This window comes from Vanessa cardui, chromosome 6, assembly GCF_905220365.1.
Source record: "Vanessa cardui chromosome 6, ilVanCard2.1, whole genome shotgun sequence".
In the NCBI taxonomy this organism is placed as follows: Eukaryota; Metazoa; Arthropoda; class Insecta; order Lepidoptera; family Nymphalidae; genus Vanessa; species Vanessa cardui.
Window position 1 is genome coordinate 2,419,960 of NC_061128.1, and position 13,805 is coordinate 2,433,764.

The 13,805-nt window shown below is 30.5% G+C and overlaps 1 protein-coding gene across 1 annotated transcript in view; it reads right to left on the bottom strand.

Moving 5' to 3' along the window:
• The window catches only part of LOC124530162 (elongation of very long chain fatty acids protein 6), a 37,360-nt gene that overhangs the window by 19,113 nt on the left and 4,442 nt on the right, over nt 1-13,805 (bottom strand). The window lies entirely within an intron of this gene.

The window sequence follows — 13,805 nt, forward strand, 5'->3', positions numbered from 1 at the left end:
GTATGATTAAAAATCGCTTCCTTTTGAAATCAGCCAAATTAATAACAGCCTTCATTCATAAAAATCTTATTAATACAGGGAAAAACATTGTTTTGAATACGGATTAAGGCATCTGTTTTCAATTTAAATTTATGCAGTAACTGCCGGGCCAGAACTTTTTAAAACTTCGCTAATATCAGCCCTGTTACAAGTAGGTTTTAGAGTAAACAAATTTATAAAATATTTAAAGAGAGATACATTTTTAGCGAACTTCTCTGTAAAGTTTTAAGCATCAACAAATCTCAAAGTTTTCTTGTGTTAGTTATATTTTTGGCATTCTTCGCATCCAATTGCTGCAATATTGATATAACTTATAGGCATCTAAGAACCATTTGTCAAACAAATACATACAATTTTCATGAAAAGTTGAAAAAATATAAACATTTTTCTACATATACATTTTTCTAAATGTGAATTCATGAAATTTTACTTATAAATTAGCGATTTTTGATTACCAAAAACTATAACTGTCAAGGAGTTAGTTAAGAGTAAGTGAGGAAATGCCTTGACTTTAAAGTAGATTTAATGCTTATTTTCTAGTCTTGATTAAGAATATTTTACTATGACATATATCCGACATATTATATAGATACTTTTAACTTATAGGGGTGGATTAACCTACGTTATAAATAATTTTAAAGTAACCTTTGAATGTCTATTACTATACATGACACCAGTGTTACGAAGTTCTACTGAAATATTATCACATTTTTAGATATTTTTGCAACATTTTACTTCAACAAGATCATCAATTATTTTTATATTTATTCTCTTGAGACATCTGTATATAAATGAGTGAATTAATCTTTGTCGTCGTTCCATTAACGATTTACTCCTGAAGGTACTGATGGAGGCTTCTTGGTCAGCAATACCGAGTTGTTTTATAAATTATATCATAAAAAGTAATCTTACCGGAACAAAAACAAGTAACGAAGGCCAACACATATTCAGCTTAATAACTAAGGTAGCTGTTAACAGTCGTCACACCGGTTATGAAAGAGAAATAAGGAAGAGAGATATTATTACATCTTTACGAGTTTTTTGGTAACTTATTATCATATATATTAACTATAATATATATATTTATATTCTTAGATTTTATATATTTTTAAATATGTGCCGAAAATCAGAATATATACTATAAATATATAGCTTACAATCATTTTTGAAAATTTCAGCTCATCCAGTTGGAAATGGTTTGTATTTTTATTAATTTGTTAGTAACACTTGATACTGTTACGATAGACATATGACTATGCATGTTTGTAGACATATATTTATGAATCAGTACAACTTTACATCAACAGAGTTGAAAAGAAATTTGTCGGTCGAAGCGTTTTGCAAGCGAACGCTGCCAAAACTATAACCTATACAAGAAAACTTTCTATAAAAGATTTGTAGAACTTATATTTCGACAAAAAAGTCTGCGACAATATATGTGTTTTGTATGTTGTTTATGTATTATGATTCATATATAAATATATAAACATTAATAAATTCGTACGTTAATAAATTACTTTCAGTAATAATTTTTATGTTACAAAGTTGTGCAAATTTACACTAAGTATAGTTCATTTGATTGGTCACGATGGATGATATGAATACTTCAAAATAAGTAACAAACATTTATAAGATACAGACCTTATCATTGTATAACAATTTCTAATACAGATTAATTATAGAGACTAGTAAGGAACTTTCAGAGATATTTTATTAAACTCATGAAAAGAAATTACCTGTAAGGTGTAATGGCATTATACGAGTCTATACATATGAATAGATCTCTTGGCTCGAAAACTCACGACTCAAAAATGTATTATACCTACAAACAAATCATAATAGGAACAAAATCGTAATCTATGCTTAGTATTCATTAATTTAATCATTTATTTTTATCTTCAACACTTAATATTGACCTTAACATGTCAGATCAACGATTCATCACTAACATATTATATAATGCCATCTTACATACTACTTTTTAATTTTGACCTACTTGGTCGTTAAAACGAATTAACGACTTAGATATAATTAATAGCGTGATTAATACTAATAAGTTGATAATAATAATTTAACGTTATATTATCTCATTACCGCTTTGTTGACATAGGACTGTTATATATTATTATATACCGTCTCTATGGCGATGTATACGGGGCGCCCGTTTGGTCACTAAGGCGGGAACATTATAGGGCTAAGGTGAAATCGTATTCGAAATGATAGGCGAGCAAAGGCGTCGTCGTAGCGATTCTCCCAGCCTTCGAAGCATGGATAAGACGAAAGGGTCACCTTCACTTACGTAGGTAATAAGCTTTTATGATTATTTTGGTTTGTATATATGAAAGAACGGACGAAAGAAAAACTATTTTACAAATGAGAACCGAACTTGTTCCGTTTGAAAGAATACACGCGCTAGAGCCGAATATCGAATTCATATTGTTTTACAAATTCATAAAAATAAGGGTATATGATTTTTATTCAACAATATGTATAAAATTATATTAATAAATGACGCTACAATATCAGAGAAGTCTAAGCTAACGTATTTTAAATGAAATTAAATAAAAAAATATTAGTATCACGTCATGTTATAAAATTACCGAATATAAATATGTACTTACATTTGAAACAAACATTGAGTACTCTAAGTTACAAAGGTAATAAGTATTCAAGGAAAATATGCATTAAAATATTATCACTTCGGAGAAGAGTTTATGTACTTATAAAGTACATCTGTACTTAATAGTAAAAGGAAACAATCAAAAATCAAGTTACACAAGTGATGTTAAATGAATACAAGATTATTACGGAACGAGGTCAACATTGACCTTACTTGAGATAACTGCAACGTACACGTGTTACGTAATGGCGCGTTTACGGCGCGGTGAATCATTTGAAAGTGGAAAAACCAGATGCGACCCAGTGGAAGCTGGAGACCTAATAAACTTGAATTCTAGTGCTTAACAGCACCTTGTCTATTGTAACAAAAAAGTTTATCAATAAACAACGCGGACAGGTTCCTGCCAAGACAAGCTGATTATTTAATGACGTTGTATTCAGTCGTCTGTGTCATTTCCATACAGCATTTTAAATTAAACGTACAAGGATTTTTAAGAATGAAAAATGGCGAAACGTGTACATAAAAAACGTATTTCCATGATTGACTAGAGAAGCCCCAAAAATCATAATTGACTTAAAAGTCCAAGGAATAAAGGAAAAAATAATGGTAAGCTCGGTTCATTCGATTCCGCTGTTAATCCCTCGAAAAAAGTAAAACATATTCTTTAAAAACATTAATTTTAATATAAAAACCCCGAAACCACGAAAATAATTGATGCTAAATAGAAATCAGCACAAGTGTTATATAAGATTTGTTTATATGAGAAACTCGACTCGTCACATACCAGCCATTCAATTGACCCAGTCGACTCCTCCGCCCTACGAAACAGCTGACGTTATTATATTACTTAGACTCGGCTGATCTGAGTGATTTATTTGTTTTCTCGTTTCTTTTCTAGTAACCTATTTACTAAGCAATATTACGTCGTATGATAACATTCTGACTTTGCGAGAAATTGTTTGGGCGATTTGGGTATTTAATTTTAATAAGACTTTGATTTTACTAAAAGATTACTTAAAATCGAGAAAGTAAATTATTTGCCACGAGTTATTAATTTAAATATTGGCTTTTAATACAAAAATTAAAAATTGGATTTATTCCTTTATAATATTGATTTTTTGAAAATCGTCTAGTAATAGTCAATTCAGGACAGAAAAGTGCAGAATTTTGGGCGCCAACACCGGTGCACTCTCTATTCCCTTAATATTATAATCCCATTAGACGGAAAATTCGAAAGACTTTAGGCGCAATTGTACTTACTTCCAACTTCGAGACTCTATTCTCAGGTATTTTGACTCTAGAAACCCTGACTTTTTTATCGGCCTGACCTGGGATTCTGCGACTAACAAAGGACCTAAGATTCTGCGACCTTATGTCTATCTAATAGACCAATTAGTTAGTATTTTTATAAATTATTTGACTTTATTTATTAATAGATATTTTTAAAATTAATTTGTGACTTTTAAACGTATTTCTGAACATTTTGTTACGTACCAAAATTTCCAAAGCCTCAAAATCATTAACGAATTGAATTGAAGTTTCTTTTAAATAATTTTTTTAACCAAGTGACTAATGTGCTGCGAAGGTCAGTCAATCAGTGCGCGCTATAGAGTAAAATAACAGGGGTTACAAACATTTGGAATCATCAAGCTTAACATATACATGTTGTAGGGGATGATAAGTTATACAATGCTGTTTCTTCTTTCGTAGGTGAAAACAATTATAATAGAAAGAGATAATCGTTGTTTAACTACACAGCCGCTAAAAACGTTCACCAGCAAGGCCGCATGTAGTATATCAAACGTTTGTTCTGTCACATATGTTTGTATACAAAACTAATTTTAGAGTAGTTCAGTTCGATACGTCATATTGTAGGAGTCGGATTGGCACGAGATAATAATGTTCAGTGGTATTCATTATGTATATGGTATTCACCTACAAGCATAAGTGTTACTGAATTTACTTGCTGTTGTGTGCAAACGTTAAATTGCACTTCGTTTGATTGTTTACATAAATGTTGAGGTAATGGAATTTATAGAAGCGGTGGATTAAATTATTAATGAATTAACATCATGCTTAAAAAACGTATAAGCTAAGAGAGTAGAGTATGACATTTGAGTTTTTGTTAATATATCGAAGTTCGCAATTTGATTTAGCATTTATATCTGCGTGATATCCGTCTCATTTGATTTTTTACTTTAGTACGACATTAAGCTAGCGTTTAAAGCTGGAAATTCAACGTCCTGAGTAAATTTTCATACAGGCAAATAAAACGTTATTAGGCTTTTCTAAACAATAATTACTCGGTAGCATCCCGGAGTGTGAAAGTTTGCAATGTTTACGCTCTAATGCCTCGGAAGGCACGCGAAGCTGTTAGTCCTACGCCTTAAGTCATTCCGATTGTATCAGATGTGCAGTCATATGAAATTCCACGTGTGTTTGCATACACGTGTACAGTAATATGTCCAGCGCAAGTGGGGAGTTTCCTTGAGCATATTCGCCGTACCAAAAATCTGATCATAAACTGTATCTATTGCTGAATACATTTCTCTAACATTATATAAACTGAATGAAATAATAACATTTGAACGATTCTTCTAAAGTATATTAAATAAAATAGGTGTAATTTCAAAAATATAAGCTAATAATTTCTCTATCAAATTATTAGGGCGTTACTTTATGAGCGTAATTTCGACGGACTCGCGGTATACGACGGTTCAATGACATTTTGATTATTCAATTTCAAATCAACAAAAAACATTAGACTACACTTATCTTACAGTCTTATATGCTATAGAGACATTTATTATTATCAGACGTAAAACTAACAGTACATATAAATAAAAAGTTAAAAAATAAATTCACTGCATATTTATCCCATCACACGAGATATTTACAATTTAAAATTAAAATATCGGATAGCCTTAATAAAAATGAAGCAAAAAAAAATATTGTTAAAGCAAACTTGGCACTGATTCAAGGTACGATAAACCAGAAGCCACTGGATTGTGGGATATCTGCAAGATGAAAACCTATTCCGATTGATATTGTACTTCGAGATGTTATCAAAATTATTACCTACGTGGTTTGGTAACTAATATTTACAAATCAGATTGTAATCATAATCACCAGTTAGTAGACAAAAATGCAGTTTATATTTGAAATACGTTTATTAAATTTTGTTATAAAATGTATCAATGTATCAATGTGGTTGCAGAAAGAGACAAAGAGAAAAGAACAACCTGTGTGTGTCGAAACGATAGTGATTATTCTTGTTGTAAGACCATCCATCAGCACTGAATAGTTTAATTTTATGGTTTCATATAAAGATGCCCGCATCGCAAACAACCAAACCGATCTTACAGTCTTGTTTTCATATGTGATTCAACTCACGACTAATAAATCGGAGTATATTTAAAGGTGATCTACAAGGCGAAGAACCAAGACTATCCGATGATTACTTTTCATCGATTATACAGTCGTTACTATTGATGGACGTGATTAATGTCACTTTAGCTTTGCCGTGCACTGTCAGCAATAGGTTACTTGAAATTTATTAATTATTTTAATCCATAGTTTAGACTTGTGCTACATAACCTATATATATTAATATTATAAATGTCTGTCTGTCTGTCGCTCTTTCTGATTGATGATGATGATTTTAGGTATGAAACAAACTTGAACTCCAAAAAAGGACACTTGGCTACTTTTTTGCCTGACACGTGACAACCAATACCCTAAAACGCGAGCGAAGCCACGGGCGACTACTAGTATATAATTTTTTTTTTAAATGATAAGCAGTTTTAATGTTCAAACTACTAAGTTTAATGGTTATAATAAGTAAAATTGCAATCACGCATTAATTGCGAACATAAAACAGTCTTTTCTTCTGTACTTTCTAGTAATTAAGTTGTGTACTGTCATATATCCTCTATATTTAAAAATGTCGGTTAATCTGTACGCTTTTATTATAGTTTTTCCTGACGATTTTACATAGTTTCTTTTTTTCTATTGCGAAGTATGTTTACCGCCAATAACGCACGTCCGGAGACCGCACCGCATCGCTTGGTCATTTAGTTCCGTAATATCACGTTTACATCAGCACATTGACGCACTTGCATAAAAACTGAGCAGTAGGTAGCGAATTACAGCGAATGTATAATCCTAAATGCTTACGATTCCAACACAAAAATGCTGGGGCCATACATGCTGAAACATGACGAGCAATGAAAATGGGACTAAATGGAAGATGCGATGAATATTCCATACACGGTTCCTGTACAGATTTCTCACTAGTTGATATTGTTCTTTATGATAAAAACATAACTTATTTTTCATTCTAAAATTATATCCCTAAAATTAATAAATATTTTTATTAAATTCCAAATAATCAATGCATCAAATAATGAACACAAAGATCTACGACAAAGAAATAATTAACTGAAAAATTAGCGTATTAGTGCGATCGCTAAATTTACTGAAATTCTTAGGAAAAATCATAAAGCTAGTACCGATCGATGCTTGTTTAAAATATTTAGATTTTCCAATCACGTTCAAGAGACTCACTTTAATTAAGTTATTCTAAATACTATAAATTTAATCTTAACTCATTTTATATTCCTACGTCAGATAAAAAGAGCATTTAACATAAAGGTAAAATATAGCAAAGTTATCCATAAGCAATAATTACATGCAGAGAACAAATTTAAAAAATTCCATACAGCTGCGGAAACGTCGTATAATATTCATGCCGTTCGAGGAATGAATCAATCTTTCATACAAAAACGGAACAATGCTGTCTTTTTTTCAAAGAATTTAAAGACAAATATTATAACGTATCGTCCAGTTTGAAGGGTACGTAAGGGGATATAGATACATAACTATAGTCTTAAAGACTAACGTATCACGATTGACTGGTTATTGTTACCACTTTTCATTAGCGACTATTAATAGACTAATAGGGATACTATATGAAATGTATTGAGTTTTATAGAGAGAGTTAAGGATCTGAATAACTCGAGCTATTGAGCAGGAATTATATAGGAGACAATTTAAACCCGTTTTCACGATTAAATCTTAAATAACAATAAAAATACACCTAACTATTAATCATTAAAATCAGTCGTTTGTCTGGCATTGAAATATTGAAATATCTATTATTAAAAGTGTATATATAATAAGCGAGCCACTACGAGGCAGTCAAAGTTCAATGCATATTTATTTAATTACCATGAACTGAATAAATTAAACACTATAAATACAGCTGAAGGTTGAAAAAAAAACATAAAATACATTAAATAGTAACGATATATATTTTATATGAAACTATAAAATAATTATGTCATATTGATAACATAACTATTTCAAGTTTAACGAGGAATGAAGATAATACCTTTAAGTTATTCGATGCACGTGGAAATTTTATAAGAATATTCTCTTTTTTACATAATATAATAATAAACTTATACAATAAATAATGATTAACATTATGCTTTCAATATTACATAATTATGTAATTAATAGTATGTTTAAAATCAAACATTAAGTACCTTCTGACTTCGATTAAAAATAAATTTATAGGAAAGAAAACCAAAGAAGATGAAATAACTACGATTTCGACCGATACATACCGGTCGAAGTTTTCTTAGGTCTATGGTCTCAGGGTCTCTTTAAGGTCATCTCTAATGGATAAATAACACGGTAATAAACAATTAATTAAGTACTTTTAAAATTATTAGCAGTTAATTTAGTGTACGTCATTATCGTATTATTATTAAATCACTTTATATAATAAAGGTATTTTTATTAACAGTAACTCAAAGCGATAGTGGGATATTTAAATTTAGCATCAACAGAAAGTAGTCATTTCTGTACATTATATGAACTGTAGCATTGAGAAAGCACTAAGGTCGCCTGGACACTAGCCGTGACGGTCGGCCGTTCAACTCTGGCATGCGATAATAAAATAATATATCAATTACTTAACACGCTTTTTAACTCTTATCGCGAGCTACTTATCATAAGTCTATCGGCATCTCGGTAACTGCCTCGTTGTTTTAATGACTAACTTGTTCGTAATTAAAAAAAAATGTGGTACCGAATTCAAATCTGGGTCTTGTCAATAAAAAATATTGGACTATTCTATTAAAACACTATCATTAGCGAACCAAAGTTGGCAAAATGAGCATTTAAAATCATGTACAGTTAAAAATACCGCCGATCTCTGTTCATCAGATTGCCGTTCTATAAGAGTTAGGAGTACAAGAGTGAAGTGGCAGAGTGTGTCTGTGTTAGTACACACAGACGCTTGTTCGCAATCATATAATCTGCGCAGTTGGTTAATTCGTTTGAGAATAAGCGCCGTGGCCGAAATCGGTCAGGATGACTTCAATCAATCAATCATCTTGAATCAACGTAATATTAAAATGTCAACAATCGCTAGTCCTGGTATAATCTAATTACAATTTATTAGTACAATTTTATCTGAATAAATCAACGGCATGATTAATCTTGAATGAAACTTAATTCATTCTAATTCCATTCTACTGTCAACTTCCAACAAACATATAAGAAGTTGAAAAATGAACAAAAATCTTGCTTTTTTGACTTGATTCCTTATAAATTTCGCATACCTATGAACTTTAATTTGCATGGAAACTGTGTTATCAATTGAATAAATACAAAATAAATTAAACATAAAGCTATAGCAAATTTGTCCCACTTAGGTATCTATATCAGTTTGTAATCGATTAATGCGTCAACTGATCTTAATTGCATTATGACTACTCTGTAATGGATCTCTCGTACAGCACGCATCCTTACGTAACACGATAACAAAAGTAAAATACATTATATTGATTTAAATCATTGTATATAATCAATACAAAAACGGTTCCGGGAAAGATATACCTTAGATTATTTATATATTTTTATAGAATATCGCGCATCGAAAGAATTAACGCAAAATGGCCAACTTTATAATATTCGTCACATCTACACTTTACACTTACCAAGCGCCTTATTTTTACTAGTGTTTCCTTCTTTGTAATAAAGAATAGTAGCCAACGGTTGGTCTATCTAGAGATATAAATAATCAAAGACGGTAAATTCTGCGATCTTCTGGTCCAACATTATATTATGACGATCTTATATCCTTTAAAATATACATTTTTTTATAATAACGTTATATTTTAGCGTCTCTTTGGCTATTTTCCGCTTAGTTCGTCTTTGAGGAGGTACACTTACAGGTATGTCTTTTTCTGTATCTAACAACGTATATACAAAATTGTATGATAATTATCCGAGCAATTAAGACGTGAAAGCGTAACAATAAAATTCAATGTAACGTTTATAATATTAGGTAAGATTTATATTCACACAAAAACACATGATTATTAGTAAAAGTAGCAACTGAGTCTGGCGAAAATAAGTCAAACCAATCTTTTAACCCTGTCAAATATAAAAGTTTTATTTTAGTAATTTAGTTTTAAGGCAAGCAGGAGCTAGGCATGTCGTAAATATGGTATTACATCCACATACGTAGGCTAGTGTGGAACGATATCTGCCTGATTATGTCCAATTACAGTCTTATTGTACACAGCATAATAGAATTAAATTTAGCTCATGCAGACCTAAGTACCTACTGCGAATCATTTTAAAATATTTCATTCATTTCTAAAAAAGTATCTTAATTAAGGAGAGTGGCATCTGGTTTGAATAATCCTTCTTAATTTGGGTTAACTACGATTAAGTTTTCTGAATTAGAGAAGTATAAATTATATTATCTGCGAGTTTTGTGAAATAAGATTAAAAAATATACTTTCGTTGTATTCGTCCTGATGGACAAAAGAAGAAATGTAAAAAAACATAGAAGGTTGTTTTGTAGAGACATTGTAAGCTATATCTAGTCTTTTGTGATCTATTGTTAGCGTGTCTTTAAGTATTCAGTTCAAAAACAGACTTTTAGAAAAATATAAAATAAAGTCAATCTTTACAAAGCATTCTAAAAGTTTCTGCTTTTTGAAATCGAGTAGTCACCACTGAAGTTGATGGTATCAATTGTGATTTCCATTACCATATTTAATTTCTATCGACATTACAGAACACCTCCTTTTTATTAATATTATAAACGTGAATATTTGATAATTATCTTTACGCTTTTGAGCACAAAGTTTTGTCAAAAACGCCAGCACTTTCCGCATTCTGCTCGAATAGACAAATTACAAGTATAAAATGCAATAGTAGACACGTACTAATATGTTCAACATAATATTTTGATCGTTCACGTTGTTCAATAAAACAAGTTTTAACACTGGAAATATTTAGCATATTTTTAATAATAATCTAACATTACGACTTATCGAATGAATGACAAGTCAATCAAGATAGTGAAGGACAATGTCAGTTATGATCAATTGTATCTGAAAATTTCTTAGTCATAATGTGATATAAAGTCTACGTGCTTAGCCATCACTTGGTGGGGTAACAGAGATGCGCCACTATCATCTGTTACTGGGAGAAGTAGACACACTCACAACACTGTCATTGTACTATTAATCATTGAACCTTTTTGTCCTATAGCCATGTGATCTAACTTATGTCTTTATACTCGTGCCTTTTGTATCTTCAAATGTTACCATGGAAATATATATAAATATTTATCAAGAATATATGATAAATAATGAAATAGTTTTATGGTTTGTATATTAATGATTCTGCCCAAAGTCCACTCTAACAGTATTTGAAGTTATATTAAATAGAATATTTAAATAATTTAATGGACGTTTCGAAATTAATATCAATAGTTGCCCGGCCTTAAGAAACATTCAATATTCATACAATACTATAATAAAAACAACATTTTTATTATTTCTACCATGAACTAGGTGAAGAGGTTGTATGCTTATCAAACGTGGTTATCAAATCTTATCGCTAGCACACATCACTGCCATTCGTATTGATAGCGTAACAAGAAGACTGCTTACGAAACCGTTTTCGAATGAAAATATTGCAATTGGTTTTACATCAATTTTGTTTATTTATGTAATATAATTGTGTATTTATCGAAATCTTAGTAAAATTTATTTGTTTTTGATTTCATAAAAAAAGCGATATGATAAAATATATATTTACGTAGTATAAAAAGGTCAGAAAGTTCCAATTTAAGAAAGGAAATTTTACGTATGACGTAAAAAATTTAGTTAAAACGTCATTATGACGAACAAACAAAATAATTATATTATTTAATTATATTATAATTAATTTAAAAATATTAATAAATATAATTTATAACAAATAAACTTTCCATAAAAGTTGTAAACAATATATTGAAGAAAATTACCTTAAAAGTACATTACAATTTTTAATTATTCAACTTATTTTTATAATATTTTCTTCTTTACTTTAAGTAACATACACAAATGTATTACGATGTGTTGAAATTTAATTTTCGCTAACACAAATACGTAATTTTTATACATAAATAATACTGAATAATTTATGTTTAATGTCAAGTCAACAGTAACTTGAATGAATTAAATAAAAATAACGTTGATAATGGTTAAAAGGTAACAAAGGATAGTTTACTATAATCATTACTTTTAAAAACAGAGTGTTTTCTTTTTGTAAACATTCCTTGCTACCGACTTTTGATTAGCAGACATTGAGACTTAGAAATGTATACCATTTCTTTGAATTCGTTCTAGGTTCGAGCATGACTCATTACTTCCCACCGACACGTTAGTTATGATAAACTAGTGATGGCAGAAGTGAGAAAATTTGAAGACGTCAGTTGCCTAACCTGAATTCATGCATGGCTGCGTGCTTTTTAAAGCAACCGTGAGAAAATCTCATTTAAATAACACGATTCACTTTATACGTTTATTCACAAATAATTCTCAAGAAAAGCACATATTTTTGTGATATATTCTTTGTAGTACAGTACGTAAACTTGAAGTTAATTTCACGGTCAGAAACGTACGGAGCTATTGATTTTTTAAATGAGTACCCGTAGCCGGTGACCTATCCCATCGGAAAACACATATTACTTACGTTGTTTTTTAGGTATATTCATAACTCGTAAGCAACGATTTTTATTTTATATTAATTTAAATAATTGTATTTAACTAACATGACTTTGTATTTTTAAATGTTAAAAAAGAGTAACTACTGAGTTTCTTGCCGGTTCTTCTCGGTAGAATCTACTTTCCGCACCGGTGGTAGTTTCATTTAATTGTAAAATCACGATTCAAATGTGCTTGTAAAAGCCTACTAGAATAAAGTTTATTTTGATTTGATTTGATATATTTCTATCATGGTATAGGCATGTAATGCGGAGGAATGAGGAACACATTGTGGGGAAGGCCTTGAGCATGGATGTGGATGGATATAAAGGTAGAGGACGACCAAGGAAATGATGGATTGATTGTGTGAAAGACGATATGGCTAAAAATAATGTTACTTGTGAGATGACGTCTGACAGAGAAGTATGGAAGGAGAAGACATGCTGTGCCGACCCCAAATAAAATTGGGATAAGAAGGATGATGATATTTCTAACAACTAAATTAATAAGAAAAATTATTACATCCATACAAATTTTGATCCCCAAGTTATGAAGGGTGAACTCGGGAATGAAAATTTGGTATCACGTAAGGTGATAATGAAACGTGAACTTCCCTAAAAAGTCATCCTCGTTGGGAGATGAATTTTAGTCAATTATCTTCTAGTGCTCACATACGTGATCCATTCAAGAACAAGCTCACACTAGGAATTCCTGTGCATTCCTTTCCAATTTCATCCTGTTATCAACAGCGACATAAGCTGTGCGATATACGTCAGTCAGTCAGTTATGATCATTATATAGTTGATATAGAACAATATAAATGTAATATCCAGCAACATATAGATACCGGGTATTCTAGCTAGACTAATTCAATAATAGTAATAGTTTTAGTGCCGTTAATTGTCAGATAGTAAGAGTGAAGAACGGAATTTAATCCACGGCAGATAGTTTGGATTATCGTCGACAAAGAATAAAATTAGACTGTTATTCTTTTTTATTTTTGTCCATTTTATGTATTTTAATAAACGTTCAGTTTTAATCGTAATGTTCGGTTTATTTATATCTCTTGTTTTGTAGACGTAATG